The sequence below is a fragment of the Phoca vitulina genome, unplaced genomic scaffold (assembly GCF_004348235.1).
Source record: "Phoca vitulina isolate PV1807 unplaced genomic scaffold, GSC_HSeal_1.0 scaffold5, whole genome shotgun sequence".
NCBI lineage: Eukaryota > Metazoa > Chordata > Mammalia > Carnivora > Phocidae > Phoca > Phoca vitulina.
In genome coordinates, this window is record NW_022589708.1 from 4,716,122 (window position 1) to 4,730,549 (window position 14,428).

The following is a 14,428-nucleotide window of genomic DNA, read 5'->3' on the forward strand; positions in this document are numbered from 1 at the left end:
CAGGGTCCTGGGATCGAGCCCCATGTAGGGCTCCGCGCTCAGCGGGGAGTCTGTTTGTGGGTTCTGTCTCTCCCTCTGCCCCCGCCCCAACTCCTGCACGCTCTCTCTCTCTTCCTCTCTCCCTCTCTCGCAAATAAATAAATCTTAAAAAAAAAAAAAGAACACTGTATTCTCCAGCATGGTCTTCCCCTTTTTGGACCTGCCCTTGAACAGCCACAGACCCTCTTCTTGGCATTGTCAATCTGTTTGCTCACCTCGCACTCACACTCTCAGAGCCACCACTCCACATCTTTATCTATCTTTATCCATGAAGTTTTTGAACCTAAAGGCAACACTTTGTATTTATTTTCATTCAGCTATATCCTGTTCGCTTGCCCCAGTGTTGCATTCTGTTGAACACTTTAAAAATAATGGCGATGGATCTCTATAAAGTTTATTTACAATGTCTTCAGGCTGTCAAAAAAATTTGAGCAGGAAAATTATATAAAACTCCTCATAGAACATATTCCATGGATCAATAGTATGTCATTTTCTCTTTTGCTTGACATAAATAAAAATTGAATCAGTTTTATGTACTTTAAAAAAAATTCTGCCAGTTTGGAGTTTTGGCAAACGCAGCTTTGTATTTCTTCATCATCTGTTCAACGTTTTTTTTTTTTTCTTTTATGAGGAGGTTTTTAAAAATAAAAATTCTATATATTTAAGGTGTACAATGTGATGATTTGATATAAATACACATACTGAAATGATTACTACCATTAAGCTAACTAAATCTTTTCACAGTCAACATATTTTGGTGTGTGATGAGTGTACACTATTATTAAGTATACTCATGTCCGTATTTTGATATCTTATTTATCCTACACCACTACAAATTTGCACCCTTTGACCAACATCTCCCCATTTCTCCCCCAACCCCAGCCCCTTGTAATCACCATTCTACTCTCTGCTTCTATGGGTTGGACTTTTTTTTTTTTAATTCCACATGTAAGTGAGATCATTCAGCATTTGTCTTTGTCTGACTTATTTCACTTAGCATCATGTCTTCCAGGTTCATCCATGTTGTCACAAATGGCAAGATTTACTTCTTTCTGAGGAATGAATAATATTCCACTGTGTGTGTTTATCTTCTTTATCCATTCATCTGTCAATGGACATTTAGGTTGTTTCCATATCCTGATTATTATCCTTATTATGAATAATGCTGCAATGAAAATGGGAGTGCAGATATTTCTTTGAGATACTAATTTTGTTTCCTTTGGATGTATACCCAGAAGTGGAAATTTTGGATCATATGGTAGTTCTATTTTTCAGTTTTTGAGGAATCTCCATAAGGTTTTCCATGATGGCTGTACCAGTTTGCATTCCCATCAGGAGTGCACCAGGGTTCCCTTTTCTTACATCCTCTCCAACATTTGTTATCTTTTGTCGTTTTCATAATACCTAAGAATATGAGATGATATCTCATTGTGGTTTTGATTTGTATTTTTCTCATAATCATTGATGTTGAGCACCTTTTCATGTCTTCTCTTTTTTATATGTCTTCACCTTTTATATGTCTTCTCTTGAGAAATGTCTATTCAGGTCTTTTGATAATTTTTTAATCAGGTTATATGTTTTCTTACTATTGATTTTTTTGAACTTACATATTTTGGATATTAACCACTTATCAGATGTATGATTTACAAATATTTTCTCCCATTTTTTAGATTTCCTCTTTACTCTGTTTCCTTTATTGTGCAGAAGGTTATAAGTTTGATGTAATAACACTTGTCTGTTTTTGTTTGGTTGACTGTACTTTTGAGATCACATCCAAAAAGTCATTGCCTTGCCAATGTCAAGAAGCTTTCCCCCTATATTTTCTTCTAAAAGTTTTATGGTTTCAGGTCTTACATTTAAGACTTTAATCCATTGTGAGTTGATCTGCGTGAGTTAAGGGTCCAATTTCGTTCTTCTGCATTTGTGGGAAACTTGTTTTCCCAGCACCACTTAGTGAAGAGACTACCCTTTCCCCCTTGTGTGTTCTTGGCACTTTTGTTGAAGTTCCGCTAACCATAAATGCATGAATTTTTCAAGTTTTGGCAAACATAGCTTTGTATTTCTTCATCATCTGTTCAACATTTTCAAGAAATGTTTCCATTGTTTTTGTCATGATCAAACACATTTAAATTAAAACAATAACAAGAAAGAAGATTTATTATTTTGGTGCCAAGAAACTCAACAACTAATTTGGGGTCAGGAAGAATCAGGGGCTAAAGTTCATTGGTAACCTGTAGCAGAAGCCAGTTAAAAATAGGAAAAATGGCTATAAACACTTAGAAAAGTAATGACTTCAAGAAGTTAGAAATGTGTCAGGATCCTAGGAAAGGCCTTAGATAGGAAGACAAACATCCAAAGGGCAGATGGCCACAGAGAGACTCAGGGCTAGAAGGAGTATTTCAGAAGAAAGCAGTTTTGTCCTTGTGTAGACCATTTATCTAAAAGGTGATAAGTTGACTATGAACAAATTGTTAAGAGTCTAAAATCTTTTTGGAAAGATTTAGAGCATAAACGAATTGACTTTAAAAAGCAACCAAGAATCTCATTAAATCTGCTTTCATCTTATTAAACCGTGGTGCTTATGTTACAGCCAAAGTCTAAATGTAGGCTAATACAATGGTGAAAGATAATTAGGAGATTAATAGATTGACACTCTAATGTGGAAGAAAAGAAAGTGTTGTGTAATTTGTGTAATGAATATAACATTGGATACATAGTTAAAACATCTGACATGCCATTAATCATTAAATTTAAGTCATTTAATATTTTTGTTTCATTGTGAATCATGTAGCAGTGATTAAGTCTTTCTTACATATAATACCGTTTTTCAAAAATTGACACTGATAAAGTAATAAAAATGAATATATTTTGCAAAATTTAAAATTTATATTTTTGTTATATATGCAAAAGTTCTGTGCGCCTTGATTACATGAATTTCATTTGAGGGTAATTTAAATTATAAATGTAAATGTATATAAATATGTATAATATGTTTATAGTCAATAATAAAGCATTGAGTAAGTTTGAGATTCTTTTAAGTTATTTTGTGGTGGGCAACCACTTCACACTGTGTATCTATGAATTTCTGCCGTGTATTTCTCATCACGATTTAGCCTTAGCGACGTAACTATTTTACAAGGTGGTGCCTTAACAGGACTTGCATTTGTGCAGATTCAAAACCATTGAGCAGGCGATATATACAGTAGAAGGTCCTACTGAGATTAAGTCAGTCTGTTTTGAAGAACAATTATTTATCTATTAATTATTTATTCAATAAACTGTGCATGCATGAGATAACCTGATCTAATCTCATAATTGATAAATAAATAGATGTTTTTAAAATAAAATAGTCAAGCCAATTAGTTCTTTGTGGTTAATCCAAAGACCAGTTGTTTGGCACCATATAGCTGTTACATTTTTAATCTAAATAATGTTCTCCAACTCTTTCCAAAGCAGCTATTCTTCAAGGTCACTTTTTCATTATCTTTAACCTGAAAAAAGGCTTCCATAAGAATACAAATGTGACTTCTCTTTTACCTCTACCTTGGGCAAAGCAATGTGAAATATTATTGGAACATAGTCTGCTGTTTTGCTATGAGTCTTAGAATAATTTACCCACTCCAGAAAGGTTAAGTCATGTCATCCCGCTAAAACCTCCTAAGCCTACAAAATAGATTACTTTATGGTAAAGCAGCTTTCCTTTCCAAGTGTGCTTTGCCCTGGAGGAAATGAAGTTGCCACTTTAGAATGCTCAATAACACCTTCCACTCAGCATTATAACTCAGAGATTAATCAGTTTCTGCTCTGTTTCATCACTCAGTCAAGCGGCTTCCAAAATATGGTTGCCAACCCTCAGACTTGCACCTATGCACTCTAGGATCCAGCCTTTAAATAAAGTAGGCTTTCTCCGTTGCCTTTTTTTTTTGGGGGGGGGGGTTGTCCTCTGTTTATAGAACAGATTTTAAAATCAGTTATTTCAAATTTAACACTTTTTTTTAAAAGATTTTATTTATTTATTTGACAGAGAGAGACACAGCAAGAGAAGGAACACAAGCAGGGGGAGTGAGAGAGGGAGAAGCAGGCTTCCTGCTGAGCGGGGAGTCTGATGCGGGACTTGATCCCAGGACCCTGGGATCATGATCTGAGCCTAAGGCAGACGCTTAACAACTGAGCCACCCAGGCGCCCCTCAGATTTAACACTTTTTATCCTTCTAAAGAAAATAAATATTCCTTATAGAAGTTTATTTTCTAATTTTAAATATTTTATTTTATGACATTTTAGTGTAAAGGACTTCCATGGTAACATTTAAAAAAATACCACTTGGAGCTACGATTCTCTACTAGAATTGTCCAATTAAGTAATACAGTATAATTATTATTTTAGTGGAAAGCTAATATCTACTTAAAAGCATTGTTACTTATCACTGTAACATCACTGTGAATTTTTGTTTGTTCGCTTATTGCTTTTCTTTTTTGTTCTGTTTTTGATGTTAAAGAAATCTGCAATATTGTGGTGGTTCGGGATTTGTCCCAAAGACTAACTTTTATTTCCTTTATTCTGCCTTTTTTAAACATAAAAGTAGGAATTCATATTATCCATTTCATTCTAAAACACATCCAGATATCAAAAGCTTAAATGGATTATAGTTTATGAGGAGACTTTTTAAAAAATGTGATCCAGTTCATTTTAGTATCAGTTAAACATGAGTTAAATAATGTCTCCCTTCCTTGAGAAATTCCATTCCCATGGTTACTTTGTGTAGGACCCAGACAGACCTTCCTGTGGGACAGCGTGAAGTTCTTGCAGCATATTCTGGTCTCAGTGGATGATCTTGCTGTGAGCTCGCTCTGTTTCCCTGCAGATGATACACAGAGCCTCTAGACCCATGCTCTCCGCATGTGGCAGCCATTGGCCACACGTGGGTATTGAGCCCTTGAAATGGTGTTAAGTACGATTGGGGGCATGCAGTTTTACAATTTTTATTTCATATTTGATCAATTTAAATTAAATTATTGATTTAAATTAGGTATGCAGTGTGAAATAAATTTACATTAAGCATACCGTTCTTGTTTTGCTAGGACTGTATTTGACTGTTGACATTTTAGCCTATGGTTAAGATATGCTGCAAATGTAAAATACAAGATTTCAAAGATAAGGTATAAAATGAGAAAGTGGACCATCTCAGGGAAAATTTTTATTTTGATTACATGCTGAATGATAAGATTTTGGATATATTATGTGAAATAAAATATACTATTATCTTCTGCTCACTTTTTGACTTGATTATTTGTTTTTTGGGTGTTGAGTTTGAGAAGTTCTTTATAGATCTTGGATACCAGCCCTTTATGTGTAGTGTCATTTGCAAATATCTTCTCCCATTCTGTGGGTTGCCTCTTTGTTTTGTTGACTGTTTCCTTTGCTGTGCAGAAGATTTTTATCTTGATGAAGTCCCAAAAGTTCATTTTTGCTTTTGTTTCACTAGCTTTTGGAGATGTATCTTGAAAGAAGTTGCTGTGGCCGATGTCAAAGAGGTTACTGCCTATGTTCTCCTCTAGGATTTTGATGGATTCCTGTCTCACATTGAGGTCTTTCATCCACTCTGAGTTTATTTTTGTGAATGGTGTTAAAGAATGGTCAAGTTTCATTCTTCTGTATATAGCTGTCCAATTTTCCCAGCACCATTTATTGAAGAGACTGTCTTTTTTCCATTGCATGTTTTTTCCTGCTTTGTCAAAGATTATTTGACCATAGAGATGAGGGTCCATATCCGGGTTCTCTATTCTGTTCCATTGGTCTATATGTCTGTTTTTGTGCCAGTACCATGCTGTCTTGGTGATCACAGCTTTGTGATATAGCTTGAAATCGGGCAACGTGATGCCCCCAGCTTTGTTTTTCTTTTTCAACATTTCCTTGGCGATTTGGGGTCTTTTCTGATTCCATACAAATTTTAGGATTGTTTGTTCCTTCTCTGAAGAAGACATACAAATGGCTAACAGACACATGAAAAAATGTTCATCATCACTAGCCATCAGGGAAATTCAAATCAAAACCACATTGAGATACCACCTTACACCAGTTAGAATGGCAAAAATGGACAGGGAAAGAAACAACGAATGTTGGAGAGGTTGTGGAGAAAGGGGAACCCTCTTACACCATTGGTGGGAATGCAAGTTGGTACAGCCACTTTGGAAAACAGTGTGGAGGTTCCTCAAAAATTTAAAAATAGAGCTACCCTATGACCCAGCAATTGCACTTCTTGCTATTTACCCCAAAGACACAGATGTAGTGAAAAGAAGGGCCATATGCACCCCAATGTTCATAGCAATGTCCGCAATAGCCAAACTGTGGAAAAGAGCTGAGATGCCCTTCAACAGATGAATGGATAAAGAAGATTTGGTCCATATATACAATGGAATATTACTCAGCCATCAGAAAGGATGAATACCCAACTTTTACATCAACATGGATGGGACTGGAGGAGATTATGCTAAGTGAAAGAAGTCAAGCAGAGAAAGTCAATTATCATATGGTTTCACTTATTTGAAGAACATAAGGAATAGCATGGAGGACATTAGGAGAAGGAAGGGAAAAATGAGGGGGGCGGGAATTGGAGGGAGAGATGAACCATGAAAGAATATGGACTCTGAGAAACAAACAGGGTTTTAGAGGGGAGGGGGGAGGGGGGATGGGTTAGCCCGGTGATGGGTATTAAGGAGGGCACATACTGCATGGAGCACTGAGTGTTATACGAAAACAGTGGATCGTGGATCACCACATCAAAAACTAATGATGGGGCGCCTGGGTACTCAGTCGTTAAGCGTCTGCCTTCGGCTCAGGTCATGATCCCAGGGTCCTGGGATCGAGCCCCGCATCGGGCTCCTAGCTCGGCGGGAAGCCTGCTTCTCCCTCTCCCACTCCCCCTGCTTGTGTTCCTGCTCTCGCTATCTCTCTGTCAAATAAATAAATAAAATTTAAAAAAAAAACAGAAACTAATGATGTATTGTATGGGGACTAACATAACATAATAAAATTAAAAATATGTATATACTATTAAAGTTAATTTCACCTGTTCCTTTTTCACTTTTTTAAGACTCATCCTTGGCAGGTAAAAGAACAAATAACATGAGTAAATCAAAGAATGTGTGTGAGATTCCCTACCCCAGGATGTAGCACATAGATTTTCATATGCTAAACATTTCTAATTCTTATTACTAGCTTCAATTAAATATTCAAGACATTAAGTTAAATACCAGAGGGCATTCAATGCTTCTGATTCAAAAATTATTCCTGACTAATGGGTATTAATTAATTCTCAGGTCAGTTAACAAATATTTGTTGAGTTTACATTGTTCAAGGAACTGTGTTGTCAACACTAGCGATTCGGCAGAAATAGAAACACATGAAATTTAATAATCTGAACTCACAGAGAATAATTGTATCAGTGAATGAATGCAGTATATTTAGCAAAAATAGCCAATGCTGGTAAAGCATACAGACTTGTTCATTTATTATTGTGAGATTTCTATTCTGTTTCTTATGTTAAACAGGATATCTTATGTGCAACTGCAAAGCAACCTTTTGTACATAATACAAGTAACAGAACGGTGAGTTTGTGTCTTATGAACTACAATTGAAAGATTTTTACATACTTCAAATTAGGAAAGAATATAAAATTACCTACTGAGAAACTAGATGGACTAGTACTTGATAGAATTTACATGCTTTTCATTTTCTTGTACCTTTTATTCTTTTCAGAGTAATTTAACACACAATATCCCATTTGCTACCTGATAAAAAATGGGGAATCCGGGAATGTTTTTCACCATGCCATGGAAAAGAGTGGTTAAATTACTGGGTAGCTCAGTCAGTTGGGCGTCTGACTCTTGGCGCAGGTCGTGATATCAGGGTCGTGGTATTGAGCCCTCATGTCAGGCTCTGCGCTCAAGCCGGCTTGGGACTCTCTCTTCTTCTCCTTCTGTCTCCTCTTCCCCAACACTCTCTCTCTCTCTAAAATACAAAATAAATCTTTAAAAAATACCATAGTTGAGATTCAACTTTGTCATTTTGTTAGAATGAAAGCATCACTTACCGAAATAGCCTGAACTCTTTCAATTGATAACTGGTTCACTTAAGATGCTCCTGATTAGTAATCAGAACAGGGACAGTATTTGGTGAGACAAAAATCCTTCTATGAAATGTGCCGCTGATCGTATGCAGGAAACAAATCAGAAATAATTAAATTTAGGATTAAGTATTTTACCTTTAAGTTTTCTTAACTTTAACTTTTTACAATCTCAGTAGAGAGTCATATATACATTTTAACAGTGAGTTATTAGATTTAAAAAATGTCCAGAACTCTTCTTGAAGACACAGTACTCTTTCCTTAAGAGTTATCTTCCAGAAGACTGTTACATGACATAATTTTAGTTATCAGTGTCGAACAAAAGTGGAAGACACGGTGAGTGTGGATTATAGAATATGGGCATATGAGACTCCTCACTCCCTTCCATATATTAGATTTACACCAGGGTTTGGCCATCTTGCAAAAGTATGGGCCTGTTGAAAAAATATTTATTGAGCGAGGTATTTGGGGAAATGGAGAAATAAGTAAAATACTCTTTGCACTCAGAATTCATAGAGTAGAATAAGGCAGAGTGAGGTAAAACAAATGTATAATTAACAAAACCAAAGGATGGATGTTCATTTCCTAACAGCTGAAAGAGAACCTCGTTTCAGTAGATTAGGAGAAAGGTCCCATCTGGTAAAAGGCTTGATCTTCACAAAATAAGCATTAAAAATTAGCTGCACAGGATGGCACGTATTTACAGGTAGAGAAGGAACAGAATGTCTTACAAACAGAAAGGACCATGTGGACATAAGGAAGAAAATGTAAATCATGATCAGGGTACAGCAAATAATGCTTTGATTATAGCATAAGGTAAGTGTAAGCATCGGGGCTCAAGATGGAAATTGAAGTCAAGTTGTAAAGGTTTTGACTATCGTGACACCTATTTTATTCAATGGACAATGAAAAAATAAAATTAGTGATGGAACTGTAGGAACATTTATCTGTCAGTAGAATGGATTAGAGTGGATAGAATTTGGAGAAGTATTGGTTTGGATGTAGACAAGTTTTGTGAGCACTGAAGCCAGCTTTCTTTGAGATCAAAGTCCTGGTGAGATTCAAGCAGTTCGGGGAACTAGGCTGCATGGAAATATTTCCATCAATAACTTTTAAAAACATTCACAAGTAAAAGGTTTATTTAGATTTTATTTAGATTTTTAAATTAAAAAGATTATTTATTTAATCATTTGATTCAAAATGTAAATGGCCTTGGAAAGTTTGAGTGGGGATTCTTTCGCACTCAAGTACAAATCAGTTTAATCAATTTTTTTCTTCCCATCTGAGTTCACTGTAATTCCCCAGACAGATATAATAATTTAGAATTGGGTACAATTAATAAAAAAAGGCCTAAAGTAGTGACAGAGCAAAACTGGTAGAACTATAGAACTTTGCTGTCATAATGGGAGATTTCAATATATGTCTCTCAATTACTGATAGGTCAAGAAAATGAAAAAGAAGCAAAAATAAAGAAGGTTTGAATAACAAATGTGATTTATTAAAAACTGCATAAAATAAGTGTTTATATATAAACATTTTTTTAAAAAAGATTTATTAATTTATTTGAGAACGAGAGAGAGTGGGAGGAGCAGAGGGAGAATGAGAGGGAGAGACAGAATCTCAAGCACACTCCCTGCTGAGCCCTGACTTGGGGCTCCATCTCACAACCGGGGATCATGACCTGAGCTGAAAGCATGAGTCGGACACTTAGCTGACTTTGCCACCCAGGTGCCCTTACATATAAACACTTTTTAGTTATATATTATGCATTTACTTTTTAAAACCATCTATTAAGCCATGCATAAAGCAGATCTCAACAAATCTAAATAAATTTCAAAGAATTCATATTACACAATGACACAGTGGGGTAGCAGGTTTTAGTGGACGAGCATGGGCCCCTAAGTCCCACTGCCCAGTCTCAAACCCTGTGTTCTTCACTTACTGAAGACTTTGGGAAGATGAATATTCTTTTTCTACCTATTTTCCCAACTGCAAATAGAGATCATAATAGTCCCGATTTTATAGAGTTATTGGGAGTATTCCATAAATTAATATATGGGATGTACTTGGTACAGTGCCTGGAACATGGTAAAATGATCTAAGAATCTGCTATTACTGAAATCATAGTTTTGTGCAGTACGGGAGCAATAGGGAAGGAAGTCGTCTTTTTGGAGCAAGGCAAGACCTTGTCTGGATAGAGAGCCAGAATGGGAGGAGGGGTGGAAGGGAACGTGTAAGATAAAGGGCAGAAGGGCATGCAGTAACTGGGAAATGGAGAGAGGGATCAGGAAAATGGGGATGGAAAAAAAAGGCAAAATCCTCTCTGTTTGGTGTTGAGTGGGTTGGGTGACAGCGATGACATTGGACATAGGCTGCACCGTGTTGTTGGCCCTGGTTCTGTCCCTGGCAGCTCTGGAAATGTCTTTACAAGTCCCAGTAGTGGCACCTTGGGGATTAATGGAACAGGTGCGTCAGTGGTCCCCCTCCTTATCATCGTAGGCCCTCCCAGGGGGTGAGCCGTGGCTGGACTCTGTGGGTCTAGATGTTCTCGTGGGCCGGGAACAGAGTGCCAGCTTTTGTGCTTCATCGGCTACTGAGCACAACCTGGTGTTGTATGTTTTTGGGCAATTTTATAATATCACTGCCAATTTTCTGCGAAGGCCAGATATCGCGCCTTTGAATTTGGATCGTGGTATACATGTTCACAAATGTTCAGATAGAAAGTAGAAGCCGTGGTAGTCTTTTGGGCACATTTATTACAGTAGGAACCTGTTCTATATCGGAATGGAGCCGCCTGCAGGAAGAGCAGAACGTTTACTCTTCGTTCAGTCTGATTTGGGGGAAATACGTGAACACTTGCTTGAAAGGCCCTGTTTAAAGAGTTATTACATCGTGTCCCTTTCCAATAGAGTCTTGAGATGAAGCTTCAAAATTTTAGTGCATCTCCAGCAAAGATGTAGAAAATAACTCTGTAAGAACACAGACTTTCTGACGGCAACGTCCCGAGGTAAGTAAGAGAGTAACCCCTAAGTGCCGTTGTGGATGAATTAAAGAACAATCGATCTCAAAAGTCTATGCTAAAACAAAGTGCTAAACAGTGAAAAATTGAGTGCTGTAATGGAATGTTTTTGTGTAATGTCTTCAGAGGAAACTTGACTTTTTTCTCCCCAACGGAATATCTATTTCCTTTAGACACAGATTGAGTCATCAATATTTATTAAACACCTTGAGGTGAGCCCAGGATCTGAGTTATTGCCTGCCTCACTGGCTACAATAAATAATAAATATTGGCGCGATGTTCGAGAACAGGAATACCCTCATTTGAGGGTTTTTTTTTTTAATGAGAAAAAAATAACATCGGTCATGATAAATATTTTACAATTTTTAAATTTTTTTTTCTCTCTGAATCCCATTATGAAATAAAAAGGAGTGAGAAATCAGGTCGGATCAATAGGAGCTGCGGGGAGGATGTTAGAACTTTAAGAGGCTTCCATAATCTCAGGCAACAGTCTCAGGAGCGTTTATGGAAACTGAGTGCTGGCAAGCTTCTGCAGTTTATCTCCCCGGCTCCGCTGTGACCGAGGTGCCAGCCGACTTCTCTCCTTGCTGCTTCTTCCCACTGTGTCGGTAGACTCCCTGCCTTTAGTCTTGCTCTGCCTCACTTTCCATAGGTAGAAAGAAAACCTTGCGTCAGTAGTTCTAAGAAAATAATAAAACCATGGGTTATCTTGTTTCTCTGCTACGTGCGTTCTAGTGGTGGTGAAAAGCTACCTTCGACTCTTTGGGCTGTGGAACTTCCCATGAAAGATTGGAATACCCATAGTGTCATGTTCGTTAAAAGATTTCTCCTGATGTTCATAATGGTTCCAGCCTACTCGTGGCCGATGAGATGGTTATGAATATTAATGAAGGAGAATGAAAAAGCTGTACAGTTGAATCATTCATTCAGGAGTGTCGAGGGCTTCCGTGTGCCATGCACTGTGAGAGAGATGAAATGTAAAAACAGATCCTTTCTGCTAAGTTCTTCTTGGCCTAGAGTGCAATCTTAAGGTTTGTACCCTTAGAAACTTGAATTTCTCTTGGTATGGGGAGTATAATCATGCTAAACCTTGTCGTAGGAAAATATGCATGAATTTCCAATGGGAATTTATTGAACTTCAATAAAAATACCGCTTTTACAGGAAGCAGATTTCTCAGGTTGGCATGACCTGCATTTTGTGTTCCTGTAGGCAGACCAAGGAGTGAAACCGAAGTATAATCTCAAGGTTGTTTCGAGATCATGGAAGCAGAGGAAGAAGCGTGAATTTCATGATTCATGTAGACCAGTGTGCTGAACTGGGCTATGGGCACGCGCCTGCCTTTTGCGGTGCTTTCTTTAATCATTAGTTCCAGGCTGATAAATGACATCTTTCTTCTGATTGGTAAATTCTTTATTTTGAGGTGTTAATGCCTTTGGCTAAGTTTTGGCCTTGGGGATATCATTTTTTTAAGACTTTGGATACTTCTTTGTGCTTTCACAACAGTGACAGTAACTATCCTCAATTAATCACGTGCTTAATGTTCTCCAGGCCCCATTCTGGACTTTAAATGCATTATCTGTTTGAAGCCTCACAAGCCTATGGGATATGTCTTCTTTCCTTTCTTGCAAATGAAAATGTTCATATCTCAGAGGATTTAAAGAGCCTGCGAGATCTCACGTTGGATTAAACCCAAGTCCGTCTGAGTCAAAGCCTTCTCTGTCTGCGTACTTTCTGTGCTTCCTTCTCATAGTCATGTCCTTGCCTAACTGCCAGCCGGGCTGCTTCTAATACATACACCTCTGTCTTGTCTTTCCCAGGCTCTCTGTTGCAGTCTTAACTCTGGGCGTCATTATTTGCTACCTAGACTCTTGGGCTAGCCTTCTACAAGGATTTCACAGCTCTCGTTCCTGGTGCTAATCTACTTTACACAGTTGAAAGATCAATTTTCCTAAGGCACATGCAGATCGTGTCACTTACCTTTTAAAAGAAATCATTAAGACTTCCTGTCACCTCCACAAAATAATCACAATTCTTGGTCAGATATGCAGTATGCTCTGTGTCTAGTGTCAGAGTCCCCTTTCTAACCATCTTCCTCCTGACCGCCTTTGCACAGCCCATGGCCAGACAAACAGAAACACTCACTGTGTTCTCCATACAAATCTGCCCTACGGCCCCCATATGTTTCTCATCCCTTTTACTTGGTTAAGAATATCCTCAACTTCTTCATGTCTGTATCCCAACTGTCACTCATGACTTAACCCTATGAAGTGTAACCTATAGTGATGGACTTGGGATATCATCCGTGGTTCCTTTCTTCTTTAAATACCCTCTCATCTCAACTGATGCTTCAGGTCCAGTCCCTCCCATGACCTTCCCTAGCACTGGATCTGCACTTCCATTACGGCCTCTATTACTGTTAGTATTATACCAGAGTGGTTTAAGTGTGCCTTTTCCTACCAGAATATAAGCACCTTGTCCCAGAAGTTAAGACCGAGACAAGGATTTGAGTACAAGCAATTTATTTTGGAGTTGATCCCCTTGTGGGGGCATGGGAGGTGTGAAGAGGGGAGGGGAGGATGTGTGTTAAGGAGCAGGTTGATGCTCTGAGAAACTGAGATTCAGTCCTCTGGAAATCTGTAAGACTTTTTGCGTGTTCCTGCCAGGGAGGAAGAAGCTGGGTTCTTTGTATGCTAAGTAAGTTCCCTTTGGCACTGGGTGAGGGTGATGCCCAGGTACACTCAACTCCCTGGCCCTCCCCACCTGGCCTGTGCAGTCTGAGCCAGGCAAGCCAGAGGGAGCAGTCAGGGACAGAACCACACGGTGTGCCTGGGGAATGTGCGTGCCAGGAAATGTGCGTGCCCGGGGAATGTGCGTGCCCGGGGAATGTGTGGGGGTAGGACTGACAGCGTCTGCCTCTTGCCTCCAGGGCAAAATTCTGTGGATTTATCTCTAGATTCTCAGTGGTGTCCCTAATTCTTCGCATGGTGCCGTTCACTCATCTGCTCCTTCGTTTAAAAACGATCTATCTGGTTTCTGTTAGATGCCAGGCCCTGTGCCCTGGGGATTGTGGCTGTCTCCACGAACGAGACGGATATCAGTGCTGCTCATGTGGAGTTCACACACCGTGAGAAAGGGTCTGGAAAGAAGGAGGGAAGTAAACAAACGGATGCTTCTGCACACACTGAGTCAGGGACACCTGTAAGCAAAATTTTGTGTGTCTGCGCTAAGTTAAAGAAGCAAAAACTA

The 14,428-nt window shown here is 38.3% G+C and overlaps 1 protein-coding gene across 2 annotated transcripts in view; it reads left to right on the plus strand.

Annotated features, from left to right (window-relative positions):
• Nucleotides 1-14,428, plus strand: part of FAM155A (family with sequence similarity 155 member A) — a 597,883-nt gene that overhangs the window by 95,078 nt on the left and 488,377 nt on the right. The window lies entirely within an intron of this gene.